The following is a 13,828-nucleotide window of genomic DNA, read 5'->3' as shown; positions in this document are numbered from 1 at the left end:
CTGAAGTTCTATCGGCCTAAACAAGCTAGCAATATTCCATTTCTGTACCTTTGCTTCCTCTTTCCTTGGTCCCAGTGACTCTCTAAAAGCTATTTATTCTCTTTTTAAATTATTTTTTAAAATTATACTTTAAGTTCTGTGGTACGTGTACAAAAGGTGCAGGTTTGTTACATAGGTATAAATGCATGTGGGGCTATTTATTCTTAAAGCCCTTCAACAGTGTCAAACCTTACTTAACCAATATAGACCATAGGTATCTCTTTTTCTAGTGACATCACAACAACATTATTGTGAGGACTACCCATTCGACATTTAGCCAGTTACTCTCTTAGGAATTTTTTTAAAAACTGTCTGATAATGTTATTTTACTTTTTGTACCAATATTGTTTCCTCCTCAATCGTACATGACCATAGAGATGTGCTTAAGCCATGACTGCACCACTGTACTCTTGCTTGCTTAGGGGAAAAAAAAAAAAAAAAAAAAAAAAAGTCTGCATCTCCAAATGACTAAGATACTTATGTACAACACAGGCACTCAACAAATGATTGTTGAGTCATCAGAAAATGCATGTGATTGTACCTTGAACAATAGAAACCTACAGAAATATCTCACATTGTGAACACTCTACCATGATGTTCAAAAGGCTTTTCATTTTTCTGCATGAATTGGAGTGCATATTCTTTTTATTTATGTAATGAATACCTTTATCTTCATTATGTTGTGTAGAAGTGACCTCTTCATGGTCAGGCCATCTGCATCTGTGTATCTGAAGGAGCTAATTTATGAAAGGAACACCTTTCAGGTTTTTAAAAATCTTCATACTGACATATTCTTACTTATTTTCAATCTTTGTCTTCTGTTCATTGGAATGTAGCCTCCCAACCTGGATTTTACCTGATTAGAACTAAGCATATCAATTAAAAAAAGAATTGATCACTTTGAAATATATGAGAGACTGTCATAAATGTGATAAAGCCAGGGAGAGAGAGAAAATCTATACATAAAGTGCTGCGTTTAATTTCATATAAAAATGAAAATGTAGTGTCAGTTTCTATAAATGAAGCCATTACCTGTAAAAAAAAAAAAAAAAAAAAAAGAAGAAAAAAAACCCCTGAACCAACAGTCACTATATATTAAAGCTTTTATTAAGTTGAAACCCTCTGGCTGCATTAAAAATTTTGGAAAAATCTTCTTGAGTCTAAGAATAATTTGTTTTAGATGATCATATTGGTACAATTTTTTATTGGCACACAAGGAATCCAATTTCCAGGTTCATTACCCAAAACAACACAGAAATTTGAAACAAGAAAACATCTTAGTGCTTGAACTATAGATCAAACTATAATTCATATACCTCATTCCCTTGTGGATTATTACGATAAGAAGAAAGAAGAAGAAAAAAGGCAATTTTTCTGCCCATTTGATCGATGTTCCATTTGACCTCTGTAATGCCCTCTTGCCATAACCTTTTAAATACCATCTGCTCTTTTTGTGAAGAGTGTGATGGGAAGGAGTCACTTCCAGACAGTAATTGATTATAAGAACATTAATCAAGGGCATGGATTATCTGTAGCATGACACTGTGTGCTGTAGTTAAGCAATCTGGCCTTCAATATGATTGGAAAGACTAATCCTTATGTGAAAGCCTAAAACGGACTTAGCATCACATATTTAAGCAGAGCAGAGCAAATAATGCGTGAACATTTATTGGAATCTGTGATAAATTTCAGCAATTTTAGGGCTAATTTGTTTACCCAGTCTAATGGGATTAGATTGATTATAATATGTGCTCCTAAAATGTTACACATATCTCCTGCTTGTTCCAATCACAGAGCATGGAAAAGGCTAGGCATTCTTTGCTTAGAACTTGAAAAAATATGACATTTTCTAGTTAGCTTGCCTAAAACATATATGTGAATTTGGCATTTATTTTCCCCATAATCTACAATAGGAATTTAGATTCCCCATAATCTACAATAGGCTTTAGCTCATAAGAAAAAAATTCTAAAAATATTCTGTGTATAAGGGGAAGAAACTTCTTTTAACTTATAACTTTTTACTTTAGTTATAGATAATACTTAAAAATAAGGATTTTTAACTTCCATATACCTTTCTAGATGTGTAAAATTTATTTTATAATAGTCTATATTACCATTTGGTGTTATATAGAAAGTCTGCATTAAATAGCAATGAGAAAGAATTACAAATAAATGATAAATATGTGAACATGTGTATGAGTGTGTGTAGCAGGGTGAAGGGAGGAAGGGAAGGAAGAAAGAGATGGAGACAGAATGAGAGAGAGCTTGTGTGTTTATGTCCGAACACTAAGCATTTCTTTACTGCCTTATCATGTCTGTCCAGAGCAGAGAAGTTTGTTATTTACACTAAGAACTTCCAGGGGGAAAAAATCAGATTATCACTGAAAGAGGGGAGGAAAGTTATCTCAGCAAAATAACAGGAAAAAAAAAAAAAAAAAAGAACAGTGTGCTTTTTTGAGAGATTGAGCATTTAAACAATGAGCAAAAAGAACATAACAACAGCAAAATCTAAAGAAAATGCTATGAAATTATAACAAAATTATTCTATTTATTTAAATAATTTCAAAAAGGCATACTATTTGTCAATGATTGTAGTATTTGAAGCCTCATACCAGCCTCAAATGCACAGATTCTTAACAAAACCATCACTGCCTAATCTAAACCTTACTCACGAAGCTAACAGTCGACCAGATGTTTTTATTTTACAAAATCCAAGTTTCTTAGAATTTGAAAACAAACAAAAACTTTCTCCATGGTAATGCTCCTTATTTTCATCTAAATTACTACACACATATAGTTAAAAGTCAAACAGTGGTAAAAGGGTAATAAATTATATCATGCATTGGTAAGAGTTGCAAGGTAAAAAACCCAAACTGGCTAACATAGGCAAAACAAAAATTTATGAGAAAGGTTCTAGGAAATTCACTGCATTGTTACAAAAGCTGGAAATTCACTGCATTGTTACAAAAGCTGGTGAGCCAGATGAAAAGAAAAGAAATTCAGGAATCTGAGTACGACAGAAAAAGGAACAACAGACAAGGTCATGAAGCCAAAAAAGTCAGTTTAAAGACATCATCTCCTTCTAACAGCAAGGACATTGCCCTTGGTAGGCAGAACTGCAACTACCAATGGAAGCTACGTTCATGAGCAAATCCTAACCCATGTCGAGCTTAATTCCCATGCGTGCACTCTCAAAGCCAAAAGATAGGAAAAGAAGAAAGTGTCCGGCCCCTCAACCTCAGTCCCGTGGCGTCCTCTGCCTCTTCTTTTCTTTTGAAAAAGGAATAGTTTTTGGAACTATTATTGGGCTATTTTATACTGTCTTTTATATCATCCTTATTTCGATCTGCTTTATTCTGGGGAAGTCTTATTTGGCTTTGAATTATAGTGAATTTTAAAAACTCTTATAGATACTTTATAATTTTTTAAAAAATATTTAATTATTTTGTGGTTCTCTTTCACCGGCCTTTTTACGGATCACTTTGTTCTTATTATCTTCTCTCCATCCTCTAACATGAGCAATGGATGATAGAGTCGTGCTTATCATCTTGTCAACTTTCTGTAGGTGATTGGCTAATGAGAAGGCCAATTTATTAAAGAATCCCCAAAATGTCAGTATACGCAGATCTTTTATGTAGATATATTCTTTTACTTCCAAGATGGATTCTACAGTCTTCCACACTTGGGATTATGGCTGTGCCCGCTGGAATTCTAGGAGCAGGGCAAGGCTAGTTGGCTGGGGAACATTGTATTGTGTGAAAGGACAGGTTTTCAGCCTTCTTCCATGACCACCTACCTTTTTACATGCCTAGAAATTCATACTTTTGTTATTCAATGTCTCCCGAAATAAACTATTGTTCTGCCTGAAAGAATAGTTAACATACTGTGCAGAAATGTACTCAAAACTCCTGTTTCTAGATATTTCCTCTCATCTTCATCCTTTGCAGTCTCTGGTGCCTGTATGCCCTGATTTTCTCAGGAATTCTTCAAGAGTATTTGGCTTGTTTCACATGGTTGTTTCATGCTGTAGATCCTTTAGGTTTCTGTTTACTGCTGGCACAGCTAAGAAACTCCATAAAAGATTTGTATAATCTCTTTTTCACTGATATTCCTTTCCAATATATTTTTATCTTTGATGGTCAGTGAGTAGCCTTGCAATAATTAAAATAGGTTGTTTAAAAAGATTACGTTCATACATGTGTGGGCAAGTTTAAAGGAAACATCAAGTGCTTCAGGGCTAGCAACAGCTGGAAAAGTTTATCACTCAAAAATAGTGCTGACTAGAATGATGGAGCTCAGAAGAGCCCACATCATAATCCCTGGAACACTTTGTCTTACAAGCCAAAATGGATATTGCAAGTGTGATTTATTTAAAGACTTTAGAATGAAGGAGAGTAACCTGGGTTACCCAGGTTGGTCCAATCTAATCATATAGCGCCTTAATAGCCGATAAGTTTTCCTGGTCACAGTCAGAGGGAGAGGCAACTATGGACGAATGTTCACAGAGGTGAAACACTGCAGGTTTTGGAGATGGAAAAGGGAGCCATGAGACTCTAGAAGCTAAAACAGGCAAGGAAATGCATTTTTGCGTAGATCCTCCAGTAGAGAATGTAACGCTGTTGACGCCTTGATCCTGATGCAGTGAGGTAAGTGTCAGACATCTGATCTACAGGATTACATGCCAACACATGTGTGTCATTTAAAGTCACTATGTTTGTGGTTGTTTGTTACAGCAGCAAAAGAAAACTAATACAAGAACAGAATGAGCAAAGAGAAAGAAAAATTGCCAGAATCCAGAAGAACTACCTGTGTCTCTAACAGAGAACTTTCCAACAGAATCTGTGGCATTCACTGAACTTGGTAACTCACGGAGACATAATATGAATGAGGTTTGGGGAAAAATACCCAGCTTCAGTTGTCCCCAGTTCAATTTATTTAAGTCCCTCCAATTGCTAGAAAAAAAAAAGAATCAAAAGGCAAAAGAGATAATTCACAAATCATAAAGAAAAGTGGAGTGTAGATATGGAAACATAAATGGAAAATATCTGGCACACTTTTTGTGCTTTGTTTCTTTACTATTATTTTTAATGCACTCTCACAAAGCAGAAAAGATGAAGGTGTTGTCAGTAGTGCATTCAGTATTACAAACAGTACTTGTATCTTGAAACATAAAGAAATGTATTAATCTATAATATGTTGTTATAATATAATATCTAATAATTATAGATATAATGCCTAATAATTATTAGGTATTATTATATCAAATTGATAATAATTAGATGTAATAATAATCAATGTAGATATAATATTAATCTAATTAATTGTTAGATTAATAATATCTAATAATATAATATCTACTGAACACTTTTGCTTGCCAGATATTCTTGCAAGTGCTTTCTATCTATCCATCTACTCAATGTTCAACATAGACTTATTATTCCTGTTTTGTTGCTTTGTTTTTTTTTAGAAGAAGAAATTCAGACAAAGAAAGTAAAATAACTTGTGAGTAAGTGGCAGAGTCAAGATTTAAACCCAGGTAATCTGGTTCCAGAGTTCTCGCATGTTGCACTGTTTTATGCTGAAATGCTACATCAATATTCTATATTAAATAAATTTTATGTGATGATTCACAGAAAGTATTCCATGTTTCATAATAGGAAAGAAAAAGGAAATTAAAGGCCTTTTCTAAAGACAATAAATGTTAGAGAAAAGTTTCTCTTAGCCTTCTTTGCCTTGACTATCATTTTCCCCCGTCTTTTAGCATTTGCTTTGTGTGGGTGTATTTCTAATTACCAAGAGGTAATTATTTTACCTAAAGCTCTTAAGCAGAGAGAGTCAGCCAGGAATGTTTATTGACTTCCCCTGGGTATAAAGCACTGTACCAGAAACTATGAGATTAGTGAAAGAGAAAAGTCCTCACAGGTAAGTAAACAAACAATTACAAAGCAAAGTGATAAGTATAATGAGTACAGAGAGTTAGAAAAAGGACACTTTACTCATTTGGAAGCCTGGAATAGTCAAGGTAGACTTGCAGGAGATGGTGACCACAGGGGTGAGGGGCTTGATGACTTTCTCCGAGAAAGTGGCTAAAGCAAAGGGTTAGCGAAAGGTTTTTCAGGAAGGGAAAACACTATGTTAAAAGAGTAGGGGATTAAGGACACCACTATGTACCTAGAGACTAATAATAGTTCCATTTGATTAAAGCATGGAGACATTGAAATGGCATTCAGTGATTTCTGTAACCTCTCAAAGTCTGAACAAGGAGCCTGATATTTCCAATTATAACCAATAGAAAGTCAGACCAAATCTAGATAAGCATTATGTTGAGCAAGATGTATATTCTGTCTCTATCTCTATTTCATGTGCTCTATTCAGTCTTTGTAACTCGGCATTTCCTCTCTTCTCACTACCTAGCATTTGACCATCTATCAAAGAGAAACAGGTAACAGACAGCAGCGATAGCTGCCCTTTATTTTTAAGAACTTTTTTTATTGAGCTAAATTAGATTTTACATAAAGCATTCACGTCCCTCTATTCCATCCTCTTCTAGTGAGCTTTCTGTGCCTATTAACCTTTCTCTCTGTGCTGTTGTAGCATTAATGTCAATAATATCAAGTGACAATATCAAGCAATTTAACAATTGACATATAATGCAAAATTATATTTAGTTGCTCATTTTTGTTCTTTCAATGATTTTTTTCAGTCATTTACTTGCACTTGGACTTGTCTTACGAGCAGGGTTGTCAGCAGCTTGCTCTCTCTTTTGGTTTTTGCTTGAATTACTTTAACATCCTGGAGGCTTCTTCAGTGCTAAGATGGCTCTGCTCATGGTTGGCTTCGGGGAAACTCAGTAAGAACAGCCCATTTTTATTGCTTCTGGTGCCAAATGGCATCACACTTTTAAGTCTGACCATGCAGAGCCACTTTTCCTGAGCTGCGGGGATATTCTTGTTAGTTTGCATTATGCCAGGCAGCATATGATCCAGTCAGATTTAAAACATCCCTTGGCTAATGTGGAGATGTATATTCATCTATTTCCAAAGCACAACCACTATATTAGGGTGGGTGGGTCCAGCAGCTTTCCTCCCCACAAGTTTCCTAAATTCTAGCCCTGTTTATGGGTTATTGGTCCAGAGGGCCTTCACAAAGAAGGTGCAATCTACATTCAAACTGGTCCAATTATTTTACTGCAGGTAGGGGTAGATGGCCACTGTGGGCCCTATGTAGGTTAGCCACTGTGATAACTCTCTAAGCTAGGCTTTGTCGGCCACAGCACTGTCACTATTTTGGACTGGATAATTCTTTTTCGAGTGAGGCTGTTGTGTGCACTGTAGATCTTTCCTGGCCTCTACGCACTAGATGCCGGTAATATCATGCTAAAGAGAAATTATTCTTAAACACTGTTTTTTAAAAAATGCACTGGGTGCTTGTTAAAAACAGCAATAAAGATGTGACTTGAGGATACTGCATTAGAGGCTAAGACTGTTACAGTATAGAAGAGAGACTGAACAAAATTTTGATTACTCTGAAGATAGCTGGAGATTTATAGCTAAGGACCAGAGTGAGGAGATTAGTAGGTAGAAACATACTAATAATCAATCAATTGATTAGATACCAAAGATAGTGGAATTGTTGTCAAATAAACTTAACAGGAGTCTCGTGAAGGGCAGGCCAAGACTTGGATATGAATGGTAGGGGATGAGGCATTTGATCAGACATCAAGGTGGGGGCAGGGAGGTGATTCACTAAGCTGACTCAGTAGGATCCTTTAACAACACCGAGTTAACAGGCCAAGCATATAGAATACCAAGGTCAAGTTCTAGTTGAAAAGAAAGCTTGGGGGAGCCTGACTTTGGCTCAAGAAGGGAGTCTTTGTCAGTCCACCCAACTGGAAGCGGTGACAATAACAAAATTTCCAGACATTGCCAAGTGTGTCTTGTGGGGGACAAAGTTCCATGCCATTGAAAGCAACTGTTCTTTCTTTCTTTCTTTAGGCTAAACATGAACATAGACTTTCAAAATTATACAGAAAAAATAAAGGCAGCAGATGCCAGCTGTCTGACATGCCCCACTCTCATTTTATGGGAGAGGTTTTGGAGTCATAACCTTGTGTTGTTGTTGTTTTTGGTAATTTTACATTAAAAAGCAATATGACTGGATATTTGTCATTGATTATTTTGGTGAGTTTTACTTGCTTGCTCTTCCAATAGTGGCCAAAACTTAAGGGAATTTTAAAGGAGAAAAGAAAATGATAATTTAATTTATGAATTATGTGGTTAAAAACTACTTTCTTTCCAAGGAGACGTTATACTGAAGCGCTTGGTATCTCTCTGGCGGACCTGTTGAATAAATTCTCAGAAAGTACAATCAGAGGAAAACATCTGATGTGACTGTTGAAATTTTCACATTTTAATTGCTTATGTGTGTTATTTATTTTAATGATTGATATATATGTGGCTGTGGTCTACCACATATGTTCAATTACATGCCATTGAAAACAACTGTTTTCTGTATATATTTTTCCTTTGTTCAGAGAATATTAAGACTTATCAATTCTAATAGGATAGGCACCACTTGCTATAACTTCTACAATTACTATTTCTAGAAAAGAAACATATCTTATAAAATATACTTTGATTAACATTGTAATTAGATATTGACTATACTAGAAAACATATATCATATAAACAGATTTATAAACAGGATAATTAGAGAAATAATTTAAAAGCAGAAGCATTGAGAAGTTATAACAAACTACAAATGTATTGATCTATTCTTTCAGTCTTCATTTAATATCTCATATTCAATAAAATGCTCTGTAGTTTTCTTTGGCCTAAATGGCTGCTTTGGTTTTATGTTTTCACCAGGGTAAACTTAAGATACATTAATTTGGAAAGCATGATTTACCTTGGTTTATAATATGTATTGCAATTTGGAGTTTTATCTGACAGTAACTTGCACTGCACATAATCTTATTCCAGTTAATTATCATATATTTGGATGGAGAATGCAGAATCACTATAGATGTTAATTAAAAGATGAGTTAAGATAAAAACCAGAAGAAACAAAACTCATGATTTGACTTTACAAATGTCTTTCAAAATAACATTTTCAAGTATTAGGTAATTAATTGCACTGCAGACAGATGGCAAAAGTGACTCAAAAAAACTATTTTTAAAATAAAATGCAAAATGGATTTTGAAATAGCCTATATATGAGCAAATGCTGTAACTGATTAAAATGAATTAAAATTGTATTACACAGGCAAGATTGTTCTCATTTTAAGGTATCTAGTCATCATGTTTGCATTTTAGTAAGGTTAATTTGATTTTCCATTAGATTTTTCCTACACTTTAATTTCCTATTTGGAAGTAATAATAAAAGTCCAGAATGAGGGTGGCATTATATTACTCAAGAGTTAAACAATGTACTTCCACCTACAATGGCTGGATGGTAACAGAATCACTAGAAATTTCACTTTTAAAGCTGCCCAGGGGTAATAATTTATTTATATATCCTGGGCAATAATATGAAATAAGACATAATTGTATCTGCTTATAAAATTTGAAGTGGCAATTTGGTATTTCTGTCCTCCCATCTAGTACTACAGGAGTACATACAGGTAGCACAATGTTACCAGGTTGCTCGTTAAAATATGTGTTATTTTGAGAGGGAGAGCCACTGCATACGCAATGGAGAATCACAGTTCAATACTGATTTTTTTCTTTTACGTTCTCATGAATGTATTCTAAAATCATGTTTATGTGTGGCTAACTTACGGCACTCCTTCTCTCAATAAGGAGCTTTGTGCAATTTGTATACATCTCCAATTACCCTGTCCTAAAATATGTTCAGTAGTTTTTAAATGACATAGATCATCTAGGAAACCCCAATATTCCAAAGATGACAAAGAGGTAACAACTCAGACACATACACAACAATGACTTTAACTAATGGTCGTGTATATTTTGTTATTGTTTTTTAAATAATTCACTAGGATTGTCACATGTTTTGATTTTAGTCGAAACAGAGCTAGTGACATTACTTTGCCATATGTGACAGCCACATAGCTGGGCAGGATCACAGATTGATTTGGATTCTTTATTTCTTGTGATATAACCAATGTTAGGGAAAATCATGTTGCAAATATGACATTTTTCTAAGCTGACTTCTCAAAATCTTCTTAGAAAAAACCTAGTTTGAGTTTAGGAGTATTTGTTCAGTTAGTTCACCTACTATATCAATGCTTTCTTTTTAAAATTACATTTTTTTCATTTCCTTTTTGAATATATTTCTTTCCAGTGATTCAGAAACCAAAAAATACCAAACAAGGGACAATGTAAAAATCTTTCTCCTAGTGTCTTGTCCATCTTCCATTTGCCATACCTTGCCCTCAACATAATTACTGTTAGTGGTGTTTATGTGCTTTCCGTAACATTTTAGTATATGTAAATGCAAAAACTAATTCCTTACTTTTCTAGTATTTTATTTTTACTTCTACCACTGTATCCTTGGGCTCTGCATTCATGGATTCAAACAACTGTGGATTAAAAATATTTGGAAAATAAAACTGGATAATTACATCTCTACTGGACATAGGCACACTTTTTTTTAACCTTGTCATTATCCCCTAAACAATACAGTATAAGAACAATTTATATATCATTTGTATTTTATTAGGTGTTACAAGTATTCTAGAGATAATGTAAAACATATAGGAGGATTTGCCTAGTTATATGCAAATATCAAGTCATTTTTTATAAGGGACTTGAGCCTCTGGGAATTTTGGTGTCATGAGGATCCTGGAACCAAACTCTCAAAAATATCAAGGAACAACTGTATAACATTATCTATACCTTTTGTCCTTTATAATTTAATAATGCATTTTGGAGATCTTTAACAGCACATAAAAAATTCCTCCTATAATTTTATCATTATTTGGATATACAGAATTTATATATTTAGGTTGTTTCCAATCTTAGTGTATTACAAACAATGAACTAAATAAACTTGACATATCTCATTTGGTATATGAATGCCATAGGGATAAATTCCTATATGCTTTTTAAAATTTTTTCTTTGAAAATATTAGATGAAGGTTTGGATAAATATAAAATTCATGATGATACTATTTTATTTCACTGAGAATATCTCTTCCATATTGTTTCACCTTCTTCTAACCCTAAATGTTGTGGAAAAAAATATATAAGCCCCAATTGAATTAATTTACCTCCCTCAAAGAAACGTGATGTCTTTTTTTGCCATATGGTCTTCCCCTTTAGTATGTAGATTTATTTCTAATTGTACTTATTTATTACTATCGAACATTTGTAAATTCTGTTCTCCTCCACTGTTTTGGCTCAGGTCTTCATAGTCTCCAATTATGCCTATGCGATATATGTTTTCTACCTTCTAAATCTATCGTTTATTCTCTTTTTTAATTCTTGCTTTTTAAAAGTTCCATTTCCTTGAGCTTCTTTTTCAGTTTTCTACTCACTGTGTGTACTACTGTGTTTTCTGCAGAATCTTTATCCTTGTGCTCCTTCCAAGTTTGTCTTCATTGCTTTGATGCTGCGGTTACTTTTTCCTGTTTGTTCTCAATTCCCTCTCTATTCCCATTTTGTCACCTCCATCTTTCGTATCCTCCTGTCCCTGATTCTTTAAATGTTTGTGTTGTTGCCTTTTCGATCAAAGTGGTTTGTTTACTATTTGTGTTAACTCATGAGAAAATAATGAACAAAATTTGTATTTTATCTCTAGCAGTATTTTTTTCTGGACACCTTATCTGTTGGTTTGTTTGTATGTTCTTTATCTTCTTTTAGTTTCACGTATGTTTCTTTTAATTTTATTTAATTTCCTTTATTATATTATTTTAACATGATATATGTTAAATATCCCTGGTCAAGCTATTTTTATTCATTTCCTTTATATAGGAAGTGTTCTAGTAATCTACTAGGCAGGGAAACTTTTCTTTCTTTTTTTTTTTTTTTTTTGAGACGGAGTCTCCCCTCTGTGGCCCAGGCTGGAGTGAGCGGCGCCATCTTGGCTCCCTGCAAGCTCCGCCCCCGGGTTCCCGCCATTCTCCTGCCTCAGCCTCCCGAGGAGCTGGGACCACAGGCGCCGCCACCACGCCCGGCTAATTTTTTGTATTTTTAGTAGAGACGGGGTTTCACCGTGTTAGCCAGGATGGTCTCGATCTCCTGACCTCGTGATCCGCCCGCCTCGGCCTCCCACAGTGCTGGGATTACAGGCGTGAGCCACTGCGCCTGGCTGGAAACTTTTCTGTATCAAAGACTCGCTCTGCCTCTGGTGCCATAGAGACCGACAGATTTTTGTGTCTCATTGCACAGATCCGTGTTCTGAGCAAAATCACTCTCAGAAGAGCTTCCTCTGTCATTTCCACTCACCCCAGTTCTCGTATTTGTTTTTGAAGAAAGAAATGTACATTTAGAAAATATATTTTTTCTGTTATTTTCTGTAATAATGCCCCCCCTCCAGTCCCTGCTGCTATTATTTACACCTCTCTGTGTTCTCTTATATAGCTTTTGCCAAATAACATATATTTTTGTGGGATTTTTCACATAACTTGGAATCTCGAGATTAATCTGTTTCCTATTTCATGAAGGGGAACTGACTTTGTAAGTTCTTTCTCTTATTATGATTATTGTTGTTTTTGTTTTAAAGAAACTTCATAAAAAGAGGGAAAATACTGACATACATAGCCACGTTTGTGCTTGAAATCCAACCTAAATTTATATTCTAAATTTTCTCTTATTCTCAGACCTGTAATTTCCTCTTTCCAGCATTACATGTCCTCACTTTAAATGGATATTTTCACAGGCTACTTCATAAAAGAAACTCAAACCACCATCAGACTAGATACACACAGATTCTAGTTATTATAACTAGACATCAATATTCCTAGATCTAAGTTTTCACAATCAGCATTTAAGAACAATAACTGCTATCCACGCAACCTTCTTGCATCAAAAATATTATCAATTTTTTTTCTGTATTATGCGTATTCAACCTTTTCCTTTCTATTGCAGCCTTTCAATTAGCATTTAATTCTGTTTTCTATCCAGCTATCATGCAGCTTTTCTTGCCCTTCAGAACCAAATTCCAAAGGAATATTCTGCATCTTCTCGCTTTCTCTCACTCCAGTCTGGCTTCCACTCAAAGTACCTAGGTCTCATCACTGATCCATCTCTCTCTCTCTTTCTCCGTGTGTGTGTGTGTGTGTGTGTGTGTGTGTGTATACACACATACAGTCATGTGTTACTTAACAGAAGTAGATTCTGAACAATGAGTCCTCAGGTCATGTTGTCATTGTGTAAAATTCACAGTGTATTTACACAACTCTAAATAGTATAACATGCTATACATCTAGGTTATATGGTATAGCCTATTGCTCATAGGCTGCAAATTTGTACAGCATGTAATTGCACTGAATGCTGTAGGCAATTGTAACACAGTGGCAAGGATTTGTGTATCTAAACATGTGTATCTAAACCTAAGCATAGAAAAGGTACAGTGAAAATAAGTTGCAATAGACTAAAAAAATGATACACCCATATTCAGCACTTACCATGAATGGAGCCTTCAGGACTGAAAGTTGCTCTGGGTAAGTCAGTAAGTGAGTGGTGAGTGAATGTGAAGGCCTAGGTCATTACCGTATAGCATTGCAGACCATATAAACACTGCACACTTAGGCTACCCTAGGTGTATGTTTTAAATTTATTTTTTACATGATAAATTCATCTTAGCTGCCACTTTTTAATTTTAGAAA

At 34.7% G+C, this 13,828-nt stretch overlaps 1 long non-coding RNA gene across 2 annotated transcripts in view; it reads left to right on the top strand.

Moving 5' to 3' along the window:
* LOC108584294 overlaps nucleotides 1-8,198 on the top strand; it is a 31,270-nt gene extending 23,072 nt beyond the window's left edge. For both annotated transcript variants that reach the window (XR_002520209.2, XR_002520208.2), the window contains exons 3-4: nucleotides 4,773-4,899; nucleotides 5,507-8,198. This is a non-coding gene — a long non-coding RNA (uncharacterized LOC108584294). The remainder of the gene's footprint in view (nucleotides 1-4,772; nucleotides 4,900-5,506) is intronic.
* The last annotated feature ends 5,630 nt before the right edge of the window (nucleotides 8,199-13,828 follow it).

Source organism: Papio anubis, chromosome 2, assembly GCF_008728515.1.
Source record: "Papio anubis isolate 15944 chromosome 2, Panubis1.0, whole genome shotgun sequence".
NCBI classification, from domain to species: domain Eukaryota; kingdom Metazoa; phylum Chordata; class Mammalia; order Primates; family Cercopithecidae; genus Papio; species Papio anubis.
This window is presented reverse-complemented; position numbering and strand designations above follow the sequence as displayed.